General features: G+C 36.0%; 1 pseudogene; it reads left to right on the forward strand.

Moving 5' to 3' along the window:
• The first annotated feature begins 1496 nt into the window (after positions 1–1496).
• Positions 1497–3530, forward strand: LOC132428079 (protein enabled homolog; annotated as a pseudogene).
• The last annotated feature ends 19846 nt before the right edge of the window (positions 3531–23376 follow it).

Below are 23376 nucleotides of genomic sequence, written 5' to 3' on the forward strand. Positions count from 1 at the left end.
TATTCATCTGCATGAACTCTCCTTGAGGCAGACATCTCGCTTGGGTCATTAGCACAAAGACCTGGCCCCACCCAACAGTCTGTAGACTTCAGTGTCCAGTGCCTCAGGCCAAACAACTAACCAGGTGGGAACACAGCCCCACTCATTAGCAGACAGGTTGCCTAAAGACTTCATGATCACACAGCCCTGCCTACCAGAGGGCCAGGACCCAGCTCCACCTGCCAGTGGGCAGGCATCAGCCCTTCTTGCCAGGAAGCCTACACAAGCTTCTAGACCAGCCTCACCGACCAGGCAGCAGAAATCAGAAGGAAGAAACCTACAATCCAGCAGCCTGTAGTCTGCAAACGCAGGCCAGACACTACCCTGGGACCGCTGGCCCCTGGCCCTTGAGTGAGTGCACTGCTAGGACCCATAGGATGTCTCCTACAGAAGGCTACTCCTCCAAAGTTGAGAAACGTAATTAACCCCAAATGAGGTGACAGAGGAATGTGTTTCAGATGAAGGAACAAGATAAAACTCCAGAAGAACCAAGTGATGTGGAGGTAGGCAATCTACCCGAGAAAGAGTTCAGAGTAAGGATTGTAAAGGTGATCCAAGGACTCGGGAGAAAAATGGATAAGTTAGAAGGATCTGTTCACAGAGTTAGAAAATATAAAGAACAACCAAACAGAGTTGAACAATACAATAACTGAAGTGAAAAACACACTGGAAGGAATCAATAGTAGAGTAAATGAAGCAGAATGGATCAGTGAGCTGGAAGACAGAGTAAGAGAAATCACTACTGTGGAGCAGAAAAAAGAAAAAAGAATGAAAAGAAATGAGGACAGTGTAAGAGACCTCTGGAACAACATTAAGCACAATAACATTCACATTATAGGGGTCCCAGAAGGAGAAGAGAGAGAGAGAAATGGCCTGAGAACATATTTGAAGAGATAATAGCTGAAAACTTCCCCAACCTGGGAAAGGAAACAATCATCCAAGTCCAGGAAGCATGGAGAGTTCCATACAGGATAAACCCACAGAGGAATACACCATGACACATTGTAATCAAAATGACAAAAATTAAAGATAAAGAGAAAATATTAAAAGCAGCAAGAGAAAAGCAACAAATAACATACAAGGGAAATCCCATAAGGTTATCAGCTGATTTTTCAGCAGAAACTCTGCAGACCAGAAGGGAGTGGCATGATACATTTAAAATAATAAGTGAACAGAGTATCTGTCAGGCAAGAACTGCTTTCATGGTCTATGATGATGCCAATAAAAAGTGGGTGCCAGCTGGTGGTTCAACCGGGTTCAGCAGAGTTCATATATATCATCATACAGGAAACAACACATTCAGAGGGGTGGGCAGGAAGATTCAGGACCATCAGGTAGTGATAAATTGTGCCATTCCTAAAAGGTTGAAGTACAATCAAGCTACACAGACCTTCCACCAATGACGGGATGCTAGACAGGTGTATGGTCTCAACTTTGGCAGCAAAGAAGATGCCAATGTCTTCACAAGTGCCATGATGCATGCCTTAGAAGTGTTGAATTCACAGGAAACAGGGTCAACATTGCCTAGACAAAATTCACAACTACCTGCCCAAGTTCAGAATGGCCCATCACAAGAAGAATCGGAAATTCAAAGAAGGCAACAAGAACATCAACAACAAAAGGAGCTGGAGCGGGAAAGGCTGAAGAGAGAAAGAATGGAAAGGGAGAGATTGGAGAGGGAGAGGTTAGAAAGGGAAAGGCTGAAGAGGGAGAGGCTAGAACAGGAGCAGCTGGAGAGAGAGAGACAAGAAAGGGAACGTCAGAATTGCCTGGAGCAGGAGAGATAAGAGCGGGAGAGGCTGGAGAGGCTGGACTGGGAAAGGCAAGAAAGAGAGCGGCAAGAGCAGCTAGAAAGGGAGCAACTGGAATGCAAGTGAGCGAAGAATGTCAAATGCCGCGCCATCCTCCAACAGCTCCCTGTATCGTCCTCCACTTCCTGAGTGTGCCAGTTGCCAGCCTCCTTCAGCACCTCCTCCATCATATGCTAAAGTCATCTCAGCTCCAGTGTCAGAGGCCACTCCTGATTACGCTGTAGTGACCGCTTTGCCACCTACTTCTACACCCCCTACACCACCACTTCGACACTCCAAGACACGTTTTGCAACATCTCTAGGTTCAGCCTTCCACCCTGTTCTTCCCCATTATACTACAGTTCCTCGTCTTCTGAACAAAAACTCTCGACCTTCCTCTCTTGTGAACACACCCTCTCTTCAACCTCCAGCTACGAAGCCCTGTGCCTGGTCTACTTCCAATTTCTCGCCCTTCCCTCCGTCTCCTCTCCCACCAACGCAGAGCTACTGGTCCAAAGCCTGTCCTCCCCAGTTGTGTTTCTTATCCTGTGCCCCAGATGCCTCCATCATCAGCGGCACCCAGCGGGCTGCTCGACTCTGTCACACATCCAGTGTCTCTACCAGCCCACCACCGCCTTCCCTCGCACCACTCTCACACTGTGGATGAGAGCTTCTCCTCCTCCAAGCACGCCTATTGCCTCAACTCCCTCATCCAAGCCTAGTGTTCTCCCTTCTCCCTCTGCAGCTGCCCCTGCCTCTGTGGAGACTCCTCTAAACTCTGTGCTGGGAGCCTCTTCTGAGCCAGGCTTGCAGGCAGTCTCTCAGCTGGCCGAGACTCCAGCCCAACAGGGCATTGTCTTGGGACCACCTGAACCTCCACTCCCTCCTGCACTCCCACCAGGTCCTGCCCAGGCATCAGCAGCGCTCCCTCCTCCCCCAAGGCCTCCTCCACTCTGTCCACTTCTGTCCTCAGGGCCCCCGCCTCTGCTTCCTCCAGCGCCTCTTCCTAATCAAGTATCCCCTTCTCCCTCATCACCTCCTGCTGCTCCCCTCCCTGCATCTGGATTTTTTTTGGGATCCATGTCTGTAGACAATCGCCCTTCAACTGGACTTGCAGCTGCAATTGCTGGAGCAAAACTTAGGAAAGTGTCACGGTTGGAGGATGCCTCTTTCCCAAGTGGAGGGAACACCACTGGTGTGAATTCGGCCTCATCTAAAACAGATAGGGGTCGTGGAAATGGACCCCTTCCTTTAGTGGTTTAATGGAAGGACTGAGTACCCTGCTGGCCAGGAGGAGAAGAATTGCTGTAAAGGGATCAACAATAGAAACCTAACAGAAAGAGGACAAAATGAAAATTCAGAGCCTGTAACTTCTAAGGCTTCTTCAACAAGTACACCTGAACCGACAAGAAAACCTTGGGAGAGAACAAATACAATGAATGGCAGCAAGTCTGTTGTTCCAGATGGGATTCTCCAAGGAAAAATCAGGTTGTTTTTGACAACAGATCCTATGATTCATTACACAGACCAAAATCTGTGCCCTTGTCACAGCCCAGTGCCAATGGAGTCCAGATGGAGGGACTAGACTATGACAGGCTGAAGCAGGACATTTTAGATGAAATGAGAAGAGAATTAACTAAGTTAAAAGAAGAGCTCATTGATGCAATCAGGCAGGAACTGAGCAAGTCAAATACTGCATAGACAAGAATGCAGAGAAGAATCTGGAGAAGGAAAAAAAAAAAAACCTACAAAGAACAGCTGTGTTAACAACAACAAAACCCCCTACATTTTGTGAGCTGTAAGAAAAAAATGGAGATAAACAGTCAGAAGGAGGGGAAAACAAACATACTTTGAAAGCCTTCAGACATTACTACTCTGGCAATAAGCTATTTCCCTCCCAGTTTGCTGCTTTTTTCTGACCTTTACAATAGGATGGAAGAGAGTTGTATAGGAGTTCCTGTATCAGCTATGCAGAAAATACTAAATCCGTCTGGCAAGATCACCGTGCATTGAAATATTTTCATGTCAAGAGAAATTCGCACATTTTCCTCAATCCATTGCTAAAATAAAAAGGAGAAAGGCTTGAGAAGTTTTTTTCAGAGAATGGTGATGAGGAATTTAGCAAGTTATGCTATTGTACTGTAAATGTTTCTCTCAGGTTTGTCTTCCTATCATATTTGATATTCCATGAATAACTGAGTTCAGCCCTATGTAGCTTAACATCATAAAATGTGGAACAAATGGAATTGTATGTGCTTTCAAGGGTGATATTTATAAGAAAGTGTCCTAAAAATGATTTGGGAGGAATTTTGGAATGATAGGAAGTCTCTCAAGTTTAGCCTTCATGCAATTTTGTAGACTCAAACATAAAATTCATCCAGAATTTAAAAAAAAAAAAAAAGAAAAAAAGAAATTGTGGATCACTTTGTCCCCAAATAATGAAAAATATTCTGGGGAGAATTAACTATTTGAATTAGAATTCTAGTGATTATATATTAATACAAGAATGCAATTTGCTGTGTGGCTACCTAAAGAAAATCCTTTAGTTAAATTAGTTACCCTTGCATCTTTAATAGTCTAATCATCAAAGAACAGGTACATTTATCAAATTGCAATCTGACTTAAAATTCTATACTTTCTTATTTGCTGTATGGACAAAAAAAATGTCATCTTAAGGCTAAAGAATAGTCAAGTATTAATGCATTAAGGTGAATTAGGTACACCTGTAAGAAGAAACCTAAAGCAGTTAAGCTAGAAACACCAAGGGCCCTGGCCCTGCACTTACAGGAATCCAACCACAGGTATTTCAGCCCACTTCTCTGACATTGGATGGAATATCAATAAGCCCAAAAAGAAACTGAAAACTTAAAAAGAATTTTACAGAAGGATGTTTTTCTAATACTGTAGAGGACACAGAGAGGTCATTTATTATTTAAACAAGGACCTTTCCGTTATCAAACAGGAAATCACATAACTTCTTGAAATGTAAGTCAAACTTGCAAAATGAACAACTTTATATTTTCCTACAAAAAGCAAGAGTCTGCTAAAACAGCTCTTTAAATATCTTAAGACTATATTAATGTCTTAGATGCAGAGAATAAGAGTACTTAGGTGGTATGGAGCCGTAAGTGCTGGAACAATAAGGGCAGTATTCTACACCATGAAATTTTGTATTTTATCTTCAATTTTAAAAATAAATCCATTTTATCAAAATGAAGCATCTTATGGAAAATACACAAAATCAAAGTGTATAGGTTGATGAAATGTCACAAAAAGAACAGATCATGTAACCAACAAAGTCAAGAAATGAAACATCACCAGCATATTAGAAATACCCTCTGGGCATCACCCACCTTATCACTCTATCCTACCTCTCCACAGGTAACCACTATTCTGCTTTCTAATATCAATAATTATTTTTGCCTCTTTTTGAATTTTATATGACATGTAACCAACAAAGTCAAGAAATGAAACATCACCAGCATATTAGAAATACCCTCTGGGCATCACCCACCTTATCACTCTATCCTACCTCTCCACAGGTAACCACTATTCTGCTTTCTAATATCAATAATTATTTTTGCCTCTTTTTGAATTTTTATATGAAAATAATTTATCAATAATTATTTTTGCCTCTTTTTGAATTTTACATTTTTCTGGTGACTATGTTGAGCAATTTTTCACATATTTATTCAGCTATTTGAAAATCCTTTCTTGTGAACTGCCTGTGCAAGGCTTTTCCCCCACTTTACTAAATTCAACTTGTCTTTGCTTTCTATCTCTTATGAGGATTCTTTAATTTCTCTTGAGACTCCTTTGACCCAGGGGTTATTTAGAAGTACTGTATGTTGTTTAATTTCCAAATATTTAGGATTTTTTCAGCTACTTTTTGGTTATTTATTTCTAGTTTAATTGCATTGTGGTCAGAGAACATAATTTGTATGATTTCTAGTGTTTTAAAAGTGTTAAGGTGCGTTTTATGGTCTATATGAGTGAATGTTCCATATGAGCTTGAGAAGAATGTGTCCTTCTAGTATTGGATGGAGTATTCTATAAATATGAAGGAGTAGTCTATAAATGGTGAGGTGTGAGTGGAACATTCTGTAATCTTCTAATTAAATCTTAATCTTTTTCATGGACCTGTGTCTCAGGGCCATGATGTTCACAAATTCTATCTCCAGTGAACATTTTTTTTCTCCCTATTCCCCAACTCCCTTCTCTGGCTGCAGCACTCTCAATCTATTTCCTCTAAGCCCTAACACCTGTGACTACATTTTGTTGCTCCCCCTCCCCTTTGGAGAAGCAGGAGTGCTAGGGGGAGATAGATTGGAAGGAATTCCCTTCCCCCAGATAGGATAAGGCTTAGAAAAATACTTTTCCCTTTAGCATAGACTTTTGTTATGGAGAAGACTCTAAGAGTAGTTCAAAATGATTACTCTTTCCCTCTCTCTTCCAGAACCAAGAGGGAATTTTTTTTCCCCCAGGTGTTCATGATGAGAACCTGGTGGGTTTCCTGGAGGTAAAGCCTACTAAAGGGTGCAGGTTCCCAGGAGTTTCTGGCTTTCATGCTAGTCCACTTTCAACCTCCAGCGATTCACCACATTTACCATTAAGCACTCTTACCAATGTATGGCTCCTGTGGCTGCTACTCCAGGTAATCAGATCTTGACCTTGACTTTCTGGATTTGCCTGTCCCTCCAGATTGTGATGGTGGTTTTTCCTGAAACCTCAGTTCTCTGATGGGTCAAACAAAAGTTGTTGATTGTCTCATTGTCTGGCTTTTTCTTGTAAGGATGATAGTGATAATTTACAAGCTCTTTACAGGTCAGAGTTGAAACTGGAAGTCCAATGTGTGTTCAGGGATTCTTTATATATTCTGTTTCCTTGGTTTATTTTGTATATAAAAAATATTTTCTTTCACTGTGGCTATGCATTTCATCTTTTAATGGTGTTTGGGGTGAAGAGAAGTTTCTAATTTTAATGTCATACAATTAATAAAAATTTTCCCTTGGTAGTATTTTTGTACCCTAATAAGGCTATTATAAAGATATTCTCCTATGATTTCAACCACAAACTATATTGTTTGATATTTTATATTTAGATCTATAGTTCCCCTGTGCATAAAATAAGGATCAAGATTAATTTTTTTCCATAGGATATAGAGTTGACTTTGCACCTTCATTGAAAACACAATGCTTTTCCTACTGCTCTGGTCTTAAATCAAACGTCCATTTAAGTGTAGATCTCCTTCTGAACTCTATAATCTGTTATGTTGGTTTATTTGTCTGTGTTTGTCTATCACATAATGCTAAAATACTCCTATAATAAAGGTAGTTAACTATTTAACTACTTTATAATGTGTTGATATTCAGTAGTATTAGCCCCCAACATTTGTTCTTCTCCTTTAAGTTTGTCTAGAGCAAGACTAGGCCAAGGTTTTCTAGAAAGGGACAGACAGTAAACATTTCCCACTTTGGGGGCCACATAGTATCTCTCAACTCTGCTGTTGTAACTCAAAAGCAGCCATAGACAATATGTAAAAGGATGGGTGTGGCTGTGTTCCAATAAAAATTTATTTATAAACTAGTCAGTAGACCCAAATTTGGCCCACAGGCTATAGTCTGTAGAATCCTGGCCTAGATCTTTTCAGTCCTGTTGGGATTTTAAATGGGATTGAAATGAAGTCATAAATAAATTTAAGGAGACAATATATCCTTATATTATTGAGTATCCTGATTCATGAATATGGGAATGTTCTCCATTTATCTAGGTCTTCTTTAATTTGTCTCGATAGTGTTTATGGTTTTTTGTGTAGAAATTTTGCACATCTTTTACTGGATTTTTGCTAGGTATTTGAATAGGTGTAAATAATTTTCTGTAACTATTGAGATGATTGTATCATTTTTCTTTTAAACTGTTGAATTACAGTGATTAACTTTCAAAAGTTAAATCAATCTTTTATTTCTATAATAACCCCCCCAGCATAATGTATTATTTTTCTAATATAACACTGTATTTTGTTTGCTATTATTTTGTTTAGATTTTTCATGTATGTTCAAAATAGAGGTTGGCCTTAATTTTCTCTTTTTGGAGTGCTTTTATAAGTTTTGATATCAAGATTATACTAGCCTTATAAAAAGGGTTGAGAAATATTTTTTAAATGCATATATTTTTGGAAGAGTTTGTATAAGATGAGTGCTATTTTTTCCTTCTTTAAGAAAGGATTTACCAGTAGGGTTTGGAAATTTCTTTGGGGAAAATTTTTTTTATTATAGATTTAACTTCTTTAATAATTATAAAGCTGTACAAATTTTCTATTTCTTCTTATATTCCTTTTCATAAGTTATTTCTCAGCTTTTATTCTTTTCTAGTATATGCACTTGAGGCAAAACTTTTTCCTCTAAGTAGAGTTAGCTGCCTTCTACAAGTTATAATATATCATATTTTCATAAGCACTCAGTTCGAAGTATTTTCTAATTTTCTTTGTAATTGGGCCCATTGGTTATTAAGAATTGTATTGTTTAATTTCCAAATATTTCTGAATCTGTTCATTTCTAATATTGAGTTTGTTCTAGATTAATCTAACAATGGTTAGAAGATATACTCTATAGGATATTAGGTCTTTAAAATTTGTTAAGACTTGCTTTTCGGAAAAAAATAATAGTCATTTTGGTAAATGTTTTATGTGCATTTGAAAATAATGATTATTTTGCAATTATGAAATGCAGCTTTCTGTATTTGTTATATTAAATCAAATTTATTAAATATTGCTCAAAATTTTATACATAAACTGACTTTTTTCAAGGATGTATGAGACAATCTGAGATATCAATCCATACATGTCAGAACAATAGGAAATAAATGAAATAGAGACTTGTTGAAAGATTTGTACAGATGGGATTTCCATCACTACCTGACTATTGTTTCTCAGGAAAGCAAACAGAAGCCTAGAGGCAGATTTGATCTACTAACACTAGACGTACGGCAAATATGTTCTATGGTACAAATATAGCAGAAATTGATCCTATAAATGCTACATTGAAAAGGAAAATATACTTTGGCTTTCACACAAAGCACATAGTGAACATAACCAATCTCTCCCTTGCCACCAAATGGATTCTCTCAGAGGTAATGACTCAACTCAGGCAACTGGAGAAAGCAGAAATGTCTTTAAGCATAAAAATTTTGCTGTAATTGTCTTGCTAATATAGATACTAGACCTAAAGGTTTTCAGTCAAGCAGTCAGAAATTTGATGTCCTGTTCTGACTTTCTTTGTAGCTTTAACAATAAAATTCATTTTGCTAATTGATTCTTAGAGATAAATGCCAGTTGCAACAAGTTTCATTCTTGTTAATGATTTATATTGTGAAAACTCCCAAGGGCTCTTAGAGAAGCAGAATACAAGATTTATATTTCAATTGAAAATTCATTATTATAATAGCCATGCCATGTTCTGTGTACTTTCTTAAGTTGAATTGTGTCCATGTGATACCAAATCACGTAAATGGGAAGAAAAAAATAAATTTAAGCATCCAGATTTAGGAACATGATAGACTTTTATTTTGTTGAATAAATTTTGTTATACAAAGTTGTATAAACTAAGACTGAGTTGTGTCCATTCACACATTTGTTCAGTGTAAATATATGGCCACAATTCTTAATCAAAATTGGGGAAAAGGATATATAACTACTTTTTTATTACAAACACTGTAATGAATTATTATAGACAATACCTTTGGAAAAGAATGCTATAAGAAGAAAAAATTACACAGAAATTTGGGAATATAAACTGATGTAGCCACTATAGAAAACAGTATGGAGTTTCCTCAGAAATTTAAAAATTGAATGATCCAGCAATCCCACTTCTGGGTATACACTCAAAGAAATTGAAATCAGTATTTTAAAGAGATAGCTGCACTCCCATATTTATTGAAGCTTTTTTTTTTAACAATAGCCAAGATATGGAAACAGTATAAATGTCCATCAGTGAATGAGTGGATAAAGAAGAGGTGGTATATACATATGATGGGATATTATTCAGAAGGGAGTCCTGCCATTTGCAGCAACATGGATATACCTGGAGGACGGTATGCTAAGTGAAATAAGCCAGACACAGAAGGACAAATATTACATGATATCACTTACATGAAGAATATAAAACAGTCAACCTCACAGAAATAGAGAGTAGAATGGTAGTTGCCAGGGGCTGAGGGAAGGGAGAGATAGGGAGATATTAGTCAAAGGGTACAACGTTTCAGTTATATAAGATGAATATGTCCTAAATATCTACTGTACAGCATTGTGCCTATAGTTAATACAACTGTTTTGTATTAGGTGTTCTTGTGTTAAGTGTTAAGTGTTTTTGTCACACACACACACACACACAGGATATATATATACATATATGTGTGTGTGTGTGTGTGTGTGTGTGTATATATACACACACATATATATATGTGTGTGTATATATATATACACACATATATATGTATATATATGTGTGTATATATATATATATACATACACATAAATAAAATGAGAGAGAATTTTTTGAGGTGATGGGTATGTTTATGGCAAAGATTGTGGTGATGGTTTCATGGATATATACTTATATATACTTATCTCCAAACTCAACAATTTGTATACATACAGATTTTTGGATGTCAATCATACCTCAATAAAGTGGTTTCTTTAAAAAAGAAAATTAATAGGTAAGATGTAGGCTGGGATAAGCTATTCACAAAACATATATTTAAAAAAATGACTGGTTTTTGGGTATATAAAGAACTCCTAGGATTCAATAACAAAAAGACAAACAACCCAGGAAAAATAGACAAAATATTTGAACAGATGCTTTGGAGATAATCAGGAAAATGCAAAATAAAATAGCAGTAAGATATATATCAATCAGAATGACTGAAATTAAATATAAAATAATCTAGAAATCTCATATAATTATGGCGAAAATTCTTCAATGCTATTACCATATTTGAAAAAAGCTCTGTGTTACTCAAAATTTAAACATATATATTCCATAAGCTCAGAAATTCCATTCCTAGGTATTTAACCAAGAAAAAGAAAACATATGTTCATAAAGAGACTTGTTCAAGAATTTTCATATGTTTTATAAAACTGTCTGAAGCTCAGGTATCCATCAAGCAGAAAATAAATAAGAAAGTTGTGTTATATTTGCACAAATGGATTGCTATTTAGTAATAAAACAGCACAAATTGCAGATATCTGCAACAACATGGGTGAAATTCAAAACAAAAAGTATGCAAAAGCGTACATACATACGGCATCATTCCATTTATATCAGGTTCTAGAACAGGGAAAACTAATCTGTGGTTAAAAAGAACCAGAACAGTGGGATGAGGGCAAGGAAAAGCAACATAAGAGAATTTGGGGGAGGTGATGGAAATATTTTATGCCTTGCCAGATGTTTGGCTCACCTAGGTAAATGCATTTTCCAAAAGTATTCAATCAATGGAACAATCAATATTAGTGCTTTTCACATTTGTATATTTTGTCACAAAAACGTTTTAGAAATATTGAACGATAGTTAATGATACACACTTTGAAAGCTTTAGCAGTGACATGTACTGACATTTACAACTTTGAAGTATGTCATAAATAAGACAGATATGTGCATGAATAGGATGCAAATATGGATAAATACATGATTAATATCACCAAATGTTAATCACAGAATCAAAGTGATGAGAATATGGGTGTGCATTATACAATTTTTATGCCCTTTCTGAATATGTGAACATTTTTGTGATAAAACTTTAAAAAACAAAAAAAAATATGTAGCTAATTTGCTTACCACAGTATGTACTCCTGTCCAAGTTTACTCCTTTTTGTTTTTTTTGTGGCACGCAGGCCTCTCACTGTTGTGGCCTCTCCCGTTGCGGAGCACAGGCTCCGCGGCCATGGCTCACGGGTCCAGCCGCTCCGCGGCATGTGGGATCTTCCCGGACCAGGACACGAACCCGTGTCCCCTGCATCGGCAGGTGGACTCTCAACCACTGCGCCACCAGGGAAGCCCTACTCCTTTTTGATTGGAATTAGATACCTTCCTTAATTCTGAGGAACCTTATATAAGCAATTACCCTTGATTCACTTGATATCTTCAACCTCTCTGTCCTTCTTACTCTTTAAACATGCTCAAGATTCTCTTATTTAATAGACAATATTTTAAAAAATTACTTGAGTTTAACTACTGGCATATACATAATTTCTTCACTACCAAACATTTTGAAAGACCCACTGGCTCTGTTTTATCCCCCTTTCATAACTGATCTGCAATCTGGCCTCCACCTCCAGCACTTTACTGGAAGTAATCTTAAAGTTACAAGGAATCCTTTTGCTAAAGCCAGTTGTCTATTCTCCTTCCTTAATTGGCTTCTTGGCAGCTTTTGTCATGGTTAATGCCTGTCTTCCCTGCTAGTTTGTATAATATATCAGATGTCTATCTGAATAATAAAAAGTACTCAGTAATACCTAAGCCAGTCCTTCCACTCAGATCATCCTCCTATCCCACTACTTATCCAAACCTATCCATCTGTCAGGATTATTTTTATGTTTCAGCTCACTCACAATATTCTCATATATTATGCCATGGGAATCATTAGAATTCATTCAATATTTGTTTAAAAATAACATTTATTGAGCATCTGCTTGGCTCTGGTCTATGTGCAAGGGATAGATCAGTAAACAAAGAGACAAAGATCTCTGTACTTATGGAGCTTCCCATGCAACAGAAGACAGAAAATATAGAACATTGTCTTTATTTTTTATTTCTAATAACCAGGAAAAAATGTCAATTTTTATTAATTCCAAAGAAGGAGTTGAGCTGCTGATGGCATTTCAGGGAGCGCCACCATGAGACTATAGTGTTTTATTTATTATTACAACATGGCCAGTTAGTGTGACAAGGGAAACCTATTTTGGTGCCCAAGGAATGGTTGGTTCTGATGATGGGTGAAAGTCAAAATGTTGATGCCTAGGGCTTCCCTGGTGGCGCAGTGGTTGAGAGTCCGCCTGCCAATACAGGGGACACGGGTTCGTGTCCCGTGCCACGGAGCGGCTGGGCCCGTGAGCCATGGCCGCTGAGCCTGCGCAACGTCTGGAGCCTGTGCTCCGCAACGGGAGAGGCCACAACAATGAGAGGCCCGCGTACCGCAAAAAAAAAATGCTGATGCCTAATGACTGTTGTAGCATCTCCACACCAACATTGAAGGTGGAGAAGGAACTAGCCCCACTGCTGATTGTGATCCAAGGAACTCTTCACCAATCTCACTCTAAAGCAGTACAAAATGTAAAAGAGGTTAAGTTTTAACATAGTCCCATTTTTCAGGAAATCCTGAAGAACATTGTCTTTATCATTCATTTAAAAATCAGCCATAACACTCTTTGCTTGTCCTTGTTTTTTTTAAAAAAGGATATTATTCTAATCGGCTTCATATATTTTTATAAGCATAAATCTTAATATATTGAATTTAAAGTCTTTCATATCCCTTTTTTTTTTACTATTTTACACTCATTTGAAATGTTTTGTATATCTTGTCTTTTCATTAGATTTCATGATCATTTCATGAAAGAATCAAATATCAAAATTATACAATTTCTCATACATTTAGTAAAGTACTATGCAGATGATAGATATTAAAAACTAAATATAAATATAACTTAAAAGAATTATATGTTGTATATTCTACTGTTCTGTTATATACAGTTGGTGTTTGCTGTGGGGCAGAATGGAAGGATCAGAAAATAACAAGTACTAAGTGCCTTCTATGTACATGACTATGCATTAACCTCATTCAATCACAGTCATAGTCATCCAATTTACAGATGAGAATACTGAGGCTTAGTGGGATTAAGTTACCTGCTCACCGGTAACTTAAGCAAGGTCATACAAGCAATAAGTATCAGAGTAAAACTTCAAAGGCAATGTGTTTTTACTCTGTCATATTAGCTTCCTTGCTGAACTCATACATGGTTCTTAGAAATAAATAGATGTGGAATCTTCCCATTCTTTAACTCCTTTTTCAACTTTTAAAAACAAGCATCCATAAAAAGTACCTACATGTGATAATAGTGTTGATAGCAATAACTTACTGTAATGGTCTTCAACAAATAAAATATATATATTATAAAATATATTAACATATTGTAAGAGAAGAGCATTGCCCTTGGAGTAAGGAACACTGATATATATCTATCTTGGTTCTGGTTGATTAATAATTAATTAATAATTAACTGATAAATACAGTGCCTAATTTTTTTTGAGCTTTACATTTTGAAAGTCCTTTTCAATATAATATTTGATATGATATTAGTTTTTAAATTAATTCTATTGAACCTAAAGTATATCAGATATTTCATATAACTATCTTTTCTATAACAGCAATGATGAAAACTTTTTGCTGTTTAAACATTTAAACATGTTTAAATAAGTATTTCTTTAACAGCACAGCTAACTAGCTATGTTGGAAATCCCTAATAATTGCCAAGTTATTTTCTGGCAATTTATAAGCTTAAGGTCAATATTAAATATTTCAGACAATACACACACACAAAAAAAATTAAAATAAATTTCTAAGCTTTGTCTTTCCTAGAGGCATGAAATATAAATTATTTGGATTCTTGTTGAGTTATCATTGAACAGCTGTGAAATTATACATGTTTCAAAGAAATCATACACGTTTCAATTTCTCCACTTAATATAGTCTGAATGGCTTGGGGAAGGGGCTTAAAAGTAAGTGGAACCATAGGTTGTAGTTTTGGAGAAGTATTGCTTGTAGGGAAGATTCATATATAAGGAGAAATGGTGATATCCTGTAGAACGTGGCCATATAGAGAAAGAGGGCAAAGTTAGTTCTCCAGCAAAAACAAATGAGAAACAAAGTATGCAACTTCCCTGGCCCTGACATTATCCTTTCAGGAAATTGTATAAAAAAGGTCAGAACTGATATATGAAGCTTCTCTCAAGACAGGAAAATCCTCCCTTCCCCCCACCCCAGACAAACATGAAACAGAAGAAAACTGTACACTACATTCCATTATATTCCATAGCACCTAACAGGCTTTTAGGAATATGAGAAAATATTTTGAATCAAGAATATCAAATATCTTCATGTTGGAGTTGTGTATGTTGTTATTTTTCCTCCTTGATGACTATATGATTCCTTTTGGGAGGGTACTTGGGGTGATTCAAATTAGGTCCAGGGTCTACAGTTGTTTTTGGTCTTTAAGTTTTCTTTCCACTCTGATTCAAGTTCAATATTAGTGTTTGGGGTAATTTTTGAGTCCCTGTGGTTGACTTCTACAGTCTTCAGAATGCAGTTCATCAAGAATTGTTTGTTGGAATAAGTGGCTGTCTGATTGCCTATTTTTGTGGCTACCCACAAAAATACTACCTAATGTCATTTTATGAGTAATCTTCATTCTTCAGAATGTAATGTAAGAATGTAAATGTAAAAATACATTCTTCAGTGAATAATCTGTAGAAAATAGAAATTTTGCAATAATTGAAAGCAGTAGATTCTTAATACACTTTGCAAGTATCCTATATATATATATATATATATATATATAGTCCTAAAAGAAGAAATGAAAATCCAACAGTTAAAAACTAGTTTATCTACACATGCAGAATTAAAGTTGGTAAGCAACTTATGTAACTAATCATGTAAAACAAAATAACCTAAAGTATTATTGAGAAGGTATTTGTAATTATACTTTAAATGTATGAAAGTCCACTAATGGTATTGGTTCATAATTTGGCCATAAATATGTTACTTTTAATATAAAATATTAAAAGTAAGGGACAGTAGAGACCATTGGATCTCATAGTTAATAATCAAAATGTGAGAAGATGGAGAGTTTTCAAAACATGTCTGCCAAGACACTGTCTCCTCACTTCTGACTCACAAGATTTGGGACAGAGAGTATTGAGTATTGAGTATTGAGTATTGAGTATTTCTGTTGTATGCCCCTGGTTCACATCCACTGGCAAATTAACTGCTTCTATTTATAGTCAGAGGAACTGAGTACTAGACAGATTAAATATTTTACAAAATTAAAGATATTAATATAAAAATTATAATACAGGGGAGTCACTTGTATTAGAATGATGTTTAATTACTTTACTGAAAATATGAAAAATATATGGGTGGCTTTAAACCTCCAGATCCTATTGAAAATACAGAAGATTTTTGAAGATAGAACTTCTAGTGATGAGAAAATCAGTATGCTCATAGGAATGTGTATTAAATGCTCTACAAATTTTTCAAATTTTATTATAATTATTTCTTTTCTATGAGTGACAATATTTATTTTTCTTTTTTACTTTTGAAAAGCCAATTTACTTTGCATATTACTGACTAGAAGGGCTACTTCTAAAAAAAAGTAAAGTAAATTTTCATTAAGGTGAAATTCACCTAATATTAAATTAATCATTTTAAAGTGAACAATCCAGTGATATATAGGACATTTACAATGTTGTGCAATCACCACCTCTACCCAGTTTCAAAATATTTTCATGACCCCTAGAGGAAAGCCTATACCCATTATGAAATTGCCCCTCCATAGCCCCATTTTCTACCCCCTAGCAACCACCAATCTGCATTTATCCCCATGGGTTTATTTCTTTGGGATATTTTATATAAATAAAATCATACATTACCTTATGCACCTGGCATCTTTCACTTAACATCATATTTTTGATATATGTCCATGGTGAAGCACATTATCAGTACTTCATTCCTTTCTATGGATGAATAATATTCTATTGTGTGTATATACCACCGTTTGTTTATCCATTTATCCAGTGATGGCCATTGGACTGCTTTCACCTTTTGACTATTGTGAATAATGCTACGATGAACATGTGTGTACATGTATTTGTTTGAGTACCAGTTTTCAATTTTGGTGGATGAATATAGAAGGACTACTTTTATGGTAAATGACATAAGAACTACTGAATGAGTTTCCACAGATCTAAAATTTAAAAAAAAAAGCTATTAAAAAGAAATATTAAAGCAAAGATTTATCACACTGAACAGATAGAAGTGAATAAACAAAACGTTGATTGCCTTCCATCTGAGTTCTTCTAGTTACGTACATTTTGATTCCTTTCATCCCACTTCCCTTCACCCTTCCACCATATACCTTCCCATCCCCATTCCTATGTTACATCTTATCTCCTTTAAGGAAATAAATGAGGGTAAAATAATAATGAATTATATCATTTGTCAGAGTAACTTTCACATTTCTTCTAGTCACTCAAGACACAACATCTGTGATTTTATGGGACATGGTTTTGCTTATTCTAGCCAGACTACTCACAAACCCCTAGTAGAGTGCCTTGGTAAATAAATGGAAATGTGGATGAATGCATTTTAAGTGTATTAAGATGTATTGTGTTTTATGGCCACTTGGCAACAAGACCAGCTAAGTTTCATCTCAGTGAAATATGAAGCCATGAATCTCATTTCCTTTAATGAGGTTATATGATAGAAATAACTGGAATATGGCATGGTTGACTTTTTTTTTAACTTTGTTCTGGATTTGAGTACTGAATTTGTGGAGACAATCAACTTTGACCAACCTAATTAAGAACCATAGAATAATAATTGTCTCTGCCAGAAATTTTAAATGTTCATGGAAGTAATGATGCTTCAGCTGTTCTGGGGCCTGAATATCGAAGAAAGTCTGAGATATTATCTTTCTATAAACAAAGCTGTCTGGAAAAGAAAACAAATACTCCAAATTTGAGTGAGTTGCTCATTTTTATTAGAAGAACTAGATGGTTATCTCTGAGATCTAAGTTTTCAATTCATTTCACTCTTCTGACTTAGACTTACAGAACTATTACCAGCTAAAGATTTTGATAATTATACAAAAATCACGATTTACTTTATATAAAGTCATGTAGTTTCAGGCTTTTTATCTCATTCACAGAATGTAATATTACTTTTTCTATATAATATAAGTTCACGTACATGAGTAAATTTTTCTACTCCATTACATCCTTACTAAGTCATTCTTTTAAATTACAGAAAGAACAAATTATCATGATTTACATGAGACTTTCTTTGGGAGAAAGATGTCTGGGATTTACCATCAATGTCATTTTACTTTCAACTTTCATCACTGTTACTGCCTCTGCGTAATTTCTTTGATGTAGTCTCCATTTCACCCTTAAACTCAACAAAGTGGGAAGGGTTGACTATTTTAAAGGTAGTACCTCTAATGGTAAATGGATTGTTAAAAATAAGAAAAAGTATCATTTAAAGTTAAAGCAAAATACATTTCTCTAAACCTAATATTTATTTAAATTTTTAAAAATATGTATATACTAAGTACAAAGTTGTAGTAAGTATAATATAGCAATATGTTATATATATAATATATGTGTACATTGCATATGTATATATTTTTTCCACATATACAATATATATGCATGTAACTAAATTTTAAATGGCTTAGTTTAAATATTTCCAAGTGTTAAAGTATACCTTAAGATTTTTTTTTCTTTCAGCATTTTCCTCTCACCACTTCAATTTTTGTCTGGCTTTTATTATTAAAAAAAGAGTCTCCATCCCTGATTTTTCTAGCCTGCCCCATGTGATTAATGGTGCTCCCTTTAGTTATGATATCATTGCAGTCTCAAATTCAGAGACATGGCACACGTCGTAGACTTCTGCTTTTCTACTTACCAAAAGCCAAAATACACTTGGTAGCATTTAAACACAACTATGGGGGAGAATTAGGTCAGAAAGCAGGAAAGAGAGGATTAATGTTGAATTTACCAGGTGGAGCTATAAAGCCTCAAGTACGTTTTGTGATTTCTGCACGTCTTAGACCCAACTAGGTCTGACGGAGCGCCATCGGAGCACACATTTCCTGTTTAAAGTCAGCGTTGGACCCAGCCCCAGAAGCTTACAGTATCAGACCAAGACTTTCCAGACTTTGGCCAGGGCTAAGCCTCGTCTCACTGACACATTGCTAGCCTGATTCCCTGACTCAGAAGAGCTGAAGGTGCCTGGTTTGTTCGCTCACTCTAAAATTTACTGCTAAGAGTGAGAAATACCTGTCCCCTCGGCCTGAACCACACATGGACATACGGTCTAAATGCTGCGAGCATTCGGTTTCAGGCTGTCTTTGTTTTACCTTTTGTTCTGCAGAAACATTAGCTAAACATAAGATGTTTCTCTGGGAAAAAAAGCTTTCCCAAAGTCTTGCTATAAAAAGTGAAGCCAGATTGGAACTTAGTAACTGGGAACCAGGGAGGGCATTTCAACATTTAGGAAAATCCTCCACAGACAATTACAACTCCCCACAGAGTTTTGGAAAAATACGATAGCCACTTACTTGCCATGGTAAGAGGATCTCAACGTTAATTTAATATTTTAAAGAAACTAGTTAGAAAGTTAATAAATAAGGAGATGCTCAGTCAATATAACCATAGCTAGTCATTAAAATATTTTCCTGCCTATGACAGATCAGTGTGGTTTAAAATTATCTACTAATGGTTATATTTCTTTATACATATGGTTTTCAGGGGTGTTTTTTCCCCCATGGAACCAACATGAGAAGATTTTTATAGCTTACTTTATTCATAGAGATATACAATCTAATATTAGAGAAAGCCACTGCTGCACTAGTAAAAATTCAGTACTGTCCTAGGAAGAATGCCTCAGAAAGAAAAATACACATCACTCATTTCATTATTAATCAGCAACTTAAAGTCTTAGCAATACAATTTCCTGTTGTACAGCAAAAAGAGATAAATAGTATTGTACTCCACTTGCTCCCTGTAACCTCCTTTTGTGCTTGGTGGGAAGGAAAACATTGGAACAATTGCAGGACATTTTATTTACACAAAAAGTAACAGAGTCCCCCTTTATCCGTAGTTGAAGACCCTCAAAAGTAAAGCTACTGCACTAAATACCCTGTAAGTCAGCAGGTTTTCACAATAATTTCTGTTAGGGCATGATGAAACTGAAATGTTCACTTTACTTTGGATTAGTACTGCCTCTCTTTGTGGCAGATTCTCTACAACCTAGCTGTAAAGGCTGCCAAGGGATTCCTTAAGAATCTGTGAGGGAAACTATGCCCATAACAAAAGGACTCCATTATTATCCTTTTTATGTGGATTTCAGTAATTTGGAAAGCAAAGAATACAGCAATATTTCAATTAAATTGAGTAGAGGCAAAGTCTTTTGTTAATTGTTTTTGTTTTGCTTTATTTCATTTAATAATATCAGCAAGTTTATAAAATAATAATAAACCTTGACCTGCTTTGTCTTGCTCAACAAGAACACTCTGCTAACCTGCCAAAGTACAAGCACACAATGGTCTCTGTATGCTGCCCATTGTCTGTGACCAGGTGAAGGTAAATAGCAAGGAGGATGGGCAGTTATAAAGGTGGTCTTCAGTGTCAATGCTCTGTCACTTGTCTTTTCTTACTATATTATTTTCATCCTCAGTAGTAGCCCTTTTTCCCATCCAAGTGCTGGTTCTTTCCATTTTCAAGTCTGTAACCTTAATCTAACTAGCAACAGATCTGAATCAGTTGTTTAGAATGATTATTGGCTGGTTGATAATGTTTCAATCTGAATAGGAAAACTAAAAATAAAGAGAAAGGGTGCATTAGTTTTTTAAAATCACATTAAACATGAGCCAATTGAATATACTATAAATAATAATTTCTACCTTCTGATATTCTAGAATCCATCTTTGTATCTGTTATAGTTTTCTTCCTTTGGTAGAAAAGTTTTTAATAATTCTTCTATAAGTAGAATATACGTTTTTAAACTGTTGAATTTGCATATAACAGAAAGTTATCTGAACCAAACTTTAAATGTCTCTGAGATTTTACTTTAAATATTTAGGAAGAGATGAGGTAAATACATGAAAGTTAAAATGGAGAAAATAAGTCTACTAGATTGTTTTTGTAGTACTTTGTTTTCAGTATTAGATTCCCTTTTATAGATAAATGGGAACCCGATGTCTGTACTTGGGCTAGATTAATGTATTTTGAAAGCCTGGCTAAATAAAGGAACAACAAAGACTTTCACTCAAAGGATAAATCATATAATTAAAGGTGATTCAGGGAAAAAAACAAGTCCAGATATTCCTTTCAACTAGATCACCAATAAGAAGAGGGCAGAACCAAAAGAACTGAGTATGAGCAATGAGAGGAAATGAGAGAAACAGAATAAGATTTGAGTCACCTTAAAATTTACCACAATGATTATTAATGTGACATCCATATCTCAGTGGCATGAATGAGCTGTTAAGAGCACAACCAGTCAGGACATTGTGCAACACAATTACACATAAAAATTCATTTAATTTTCACATAAACCCACTCTGAATATATTAAACTCTGGGTGCTGCCATCAGATCCTCTGCCACTGCTAACCTAAGAACTAAATCTTTCTGTTTATCACTATGACCTGCTGGAAGAGTTACATGTATGTTCCAATCTTAGCATCACTAGCTCCTGATTCAAAGTCTGAGGTAGACATTTATCGTCTTGTGTTTGCACCTTAACTCCAAGGGGAGCTCGGAAAGAAAGCAGCATTTTCAGGTTTTATAACGAGAAAAGAGTGTACTCTACTGCCAACAAGACTCATCAGGTGGGGAATTCCCCAAAAACCTGAAGGGGAGTTAAGCTATTGACCAGTTAAAATTAAAAAAGGAATGGCAAATGTCATATGGTTAAAATAAAAGCCATCTTTAGCAACATAAACCCATGGATCTAGGGCTGAAATGAGGGGAAAAGGGCTGATCGGCATCCACATGGCAGTTCTTTCCTTCCATTTGGATGTTAAGAACATCCTCCACAAAGGAACTGTTTTTTGTACTCTGAGCCTATTTTGAAAGATCCATGAATTTTCACAAAATGTCTTGTCATTCATCCTTTAATTCTGTTCCTGACCAGCCACACGTATTGTTAACAATTATCTGTGATTAATGCAAATCTTAACCTCAGCTCATCTCAGGCAAAGTGTAAAATTTTGCCACAGAGGATGTTTTCTACTTCCACCACCCTTTAGAACTCACCTAAGTAAAGTTTTCTACCACAGAATTGCACTTTCAGCTGCTATATGCTTATGGTGTGGAGCCCTAAAGCAGACTAAAATATTTTTCTCTTTAATCAACTGGTTGTAAAAGGTTCTCTGGGAGGCCATCTGAGACATTGACTTTAGTTGAGAGAGTGGTGGAATAAGAAGAAGCTCCTTGTAAACAAAAGTCACTGTTTCATGCAAATTATGTGTGTTTCCAGAACTTTCTTGGCCCAAATTCCGCCCATTAGACTTTCCCTAATGTGCATACCAGACTTTATGTGTGGATGCATCAGATAACCCATACTTCATGAGCTCAAGGATTTTGATCACTTAATAGTCTCATGGTAAGGCATCCAGCCCTTTCTTTTTAACTTTTTAATAATGGAAACTTTCAAACATACACAAAAATAAAAGAATGGTATAACAAATCCCCAAGTACCTCTCACCCTAAGCAATTAAGCAATACTTATCAATGTTTATCTATGCCTACCACTTTCAACCCTGAATAGATTTTTTAAAATAAGTACCACACATGTCTTCATATTAACTATAAATAATTCAGCTTGTCCAAGGGATAAGAACTATTTTTTTTTAAATATAATGATACCATTATCACGTCTAAAAATTAACACTAATTCTTTATGTCATCTAATATCCAGTTTCAAATTTCTCTCACTGCTACACACATGTATTTTAAACTTGGCTTGTTAAAATTAGAATCCAAACCAGTTCTACATATTGCATTAGGACATATTTCCTAAGTTTTTAAAATCCATGATAATTACCCTTGCCTTTCTATTGTCATTTATTTGTTGATGAAACCAGATTTTTTGTTTTGTGGAATTTGTCATATTCTGGATTGCTCCCTCTGCTGTTTTTTAATATGTTCTTCTATCTACTGTATTTCCCATATAATGGAAGGTACCCAAATCTAGAGATAGTATACAAAGGAAAAAATAAAACAAGTAAGCTGTGCTTTTCAAAAATGCTAGTATCATAAATGACAAAGGAAGAGTGAAGACCTGTGACAGATTAAAGAACGCTAAAGAGGCATGAAAACAAAGGCAACGCATAATTAGAAATTTTATTTTGCTATAAAGGACATTACGATAAGTGACAAACTTTGATAAGGTCTATATAAAAAATTCTTTTTTTTTTTTAATGTTGAGCCTTCTTTTAATTTATTTTATTTTTATTTTTCGCTGTGTTGGGTCTTCGTTTCTGTGCGAGGGCATTCTCTAGTTGTGGCAAGCGGGGGCCACTCTTCATCGCGGTGCGCGGGCCTCTCACTGTCGTGGCCTCTCTTGTTGTGGAGCACAGGCTCTAGACGCGCAGGCTCAGTAGCTGCGGCGCACGGGCTTAGTTGCTCCGCGGCATGTGGGATCTTCCCAGACCAGGGCTCGAACCCGTGTCCCCTGCATTAGCAGGCAGATTCTCAACCACTGCACCACCAGGG

This window comes from Delphinus delphis, chromosome 7 (genome assembly GCF_949987515.2).
Source record: "Delphinus delphis chromosome 7, mDelDel1.2, whole genome shotgun sequence".
NCBI lineage: Eukaryota > Metazoa > Chordata > Mammalia > Artiodactyla > Delphinidae > Delphinus > Delphinus delphis.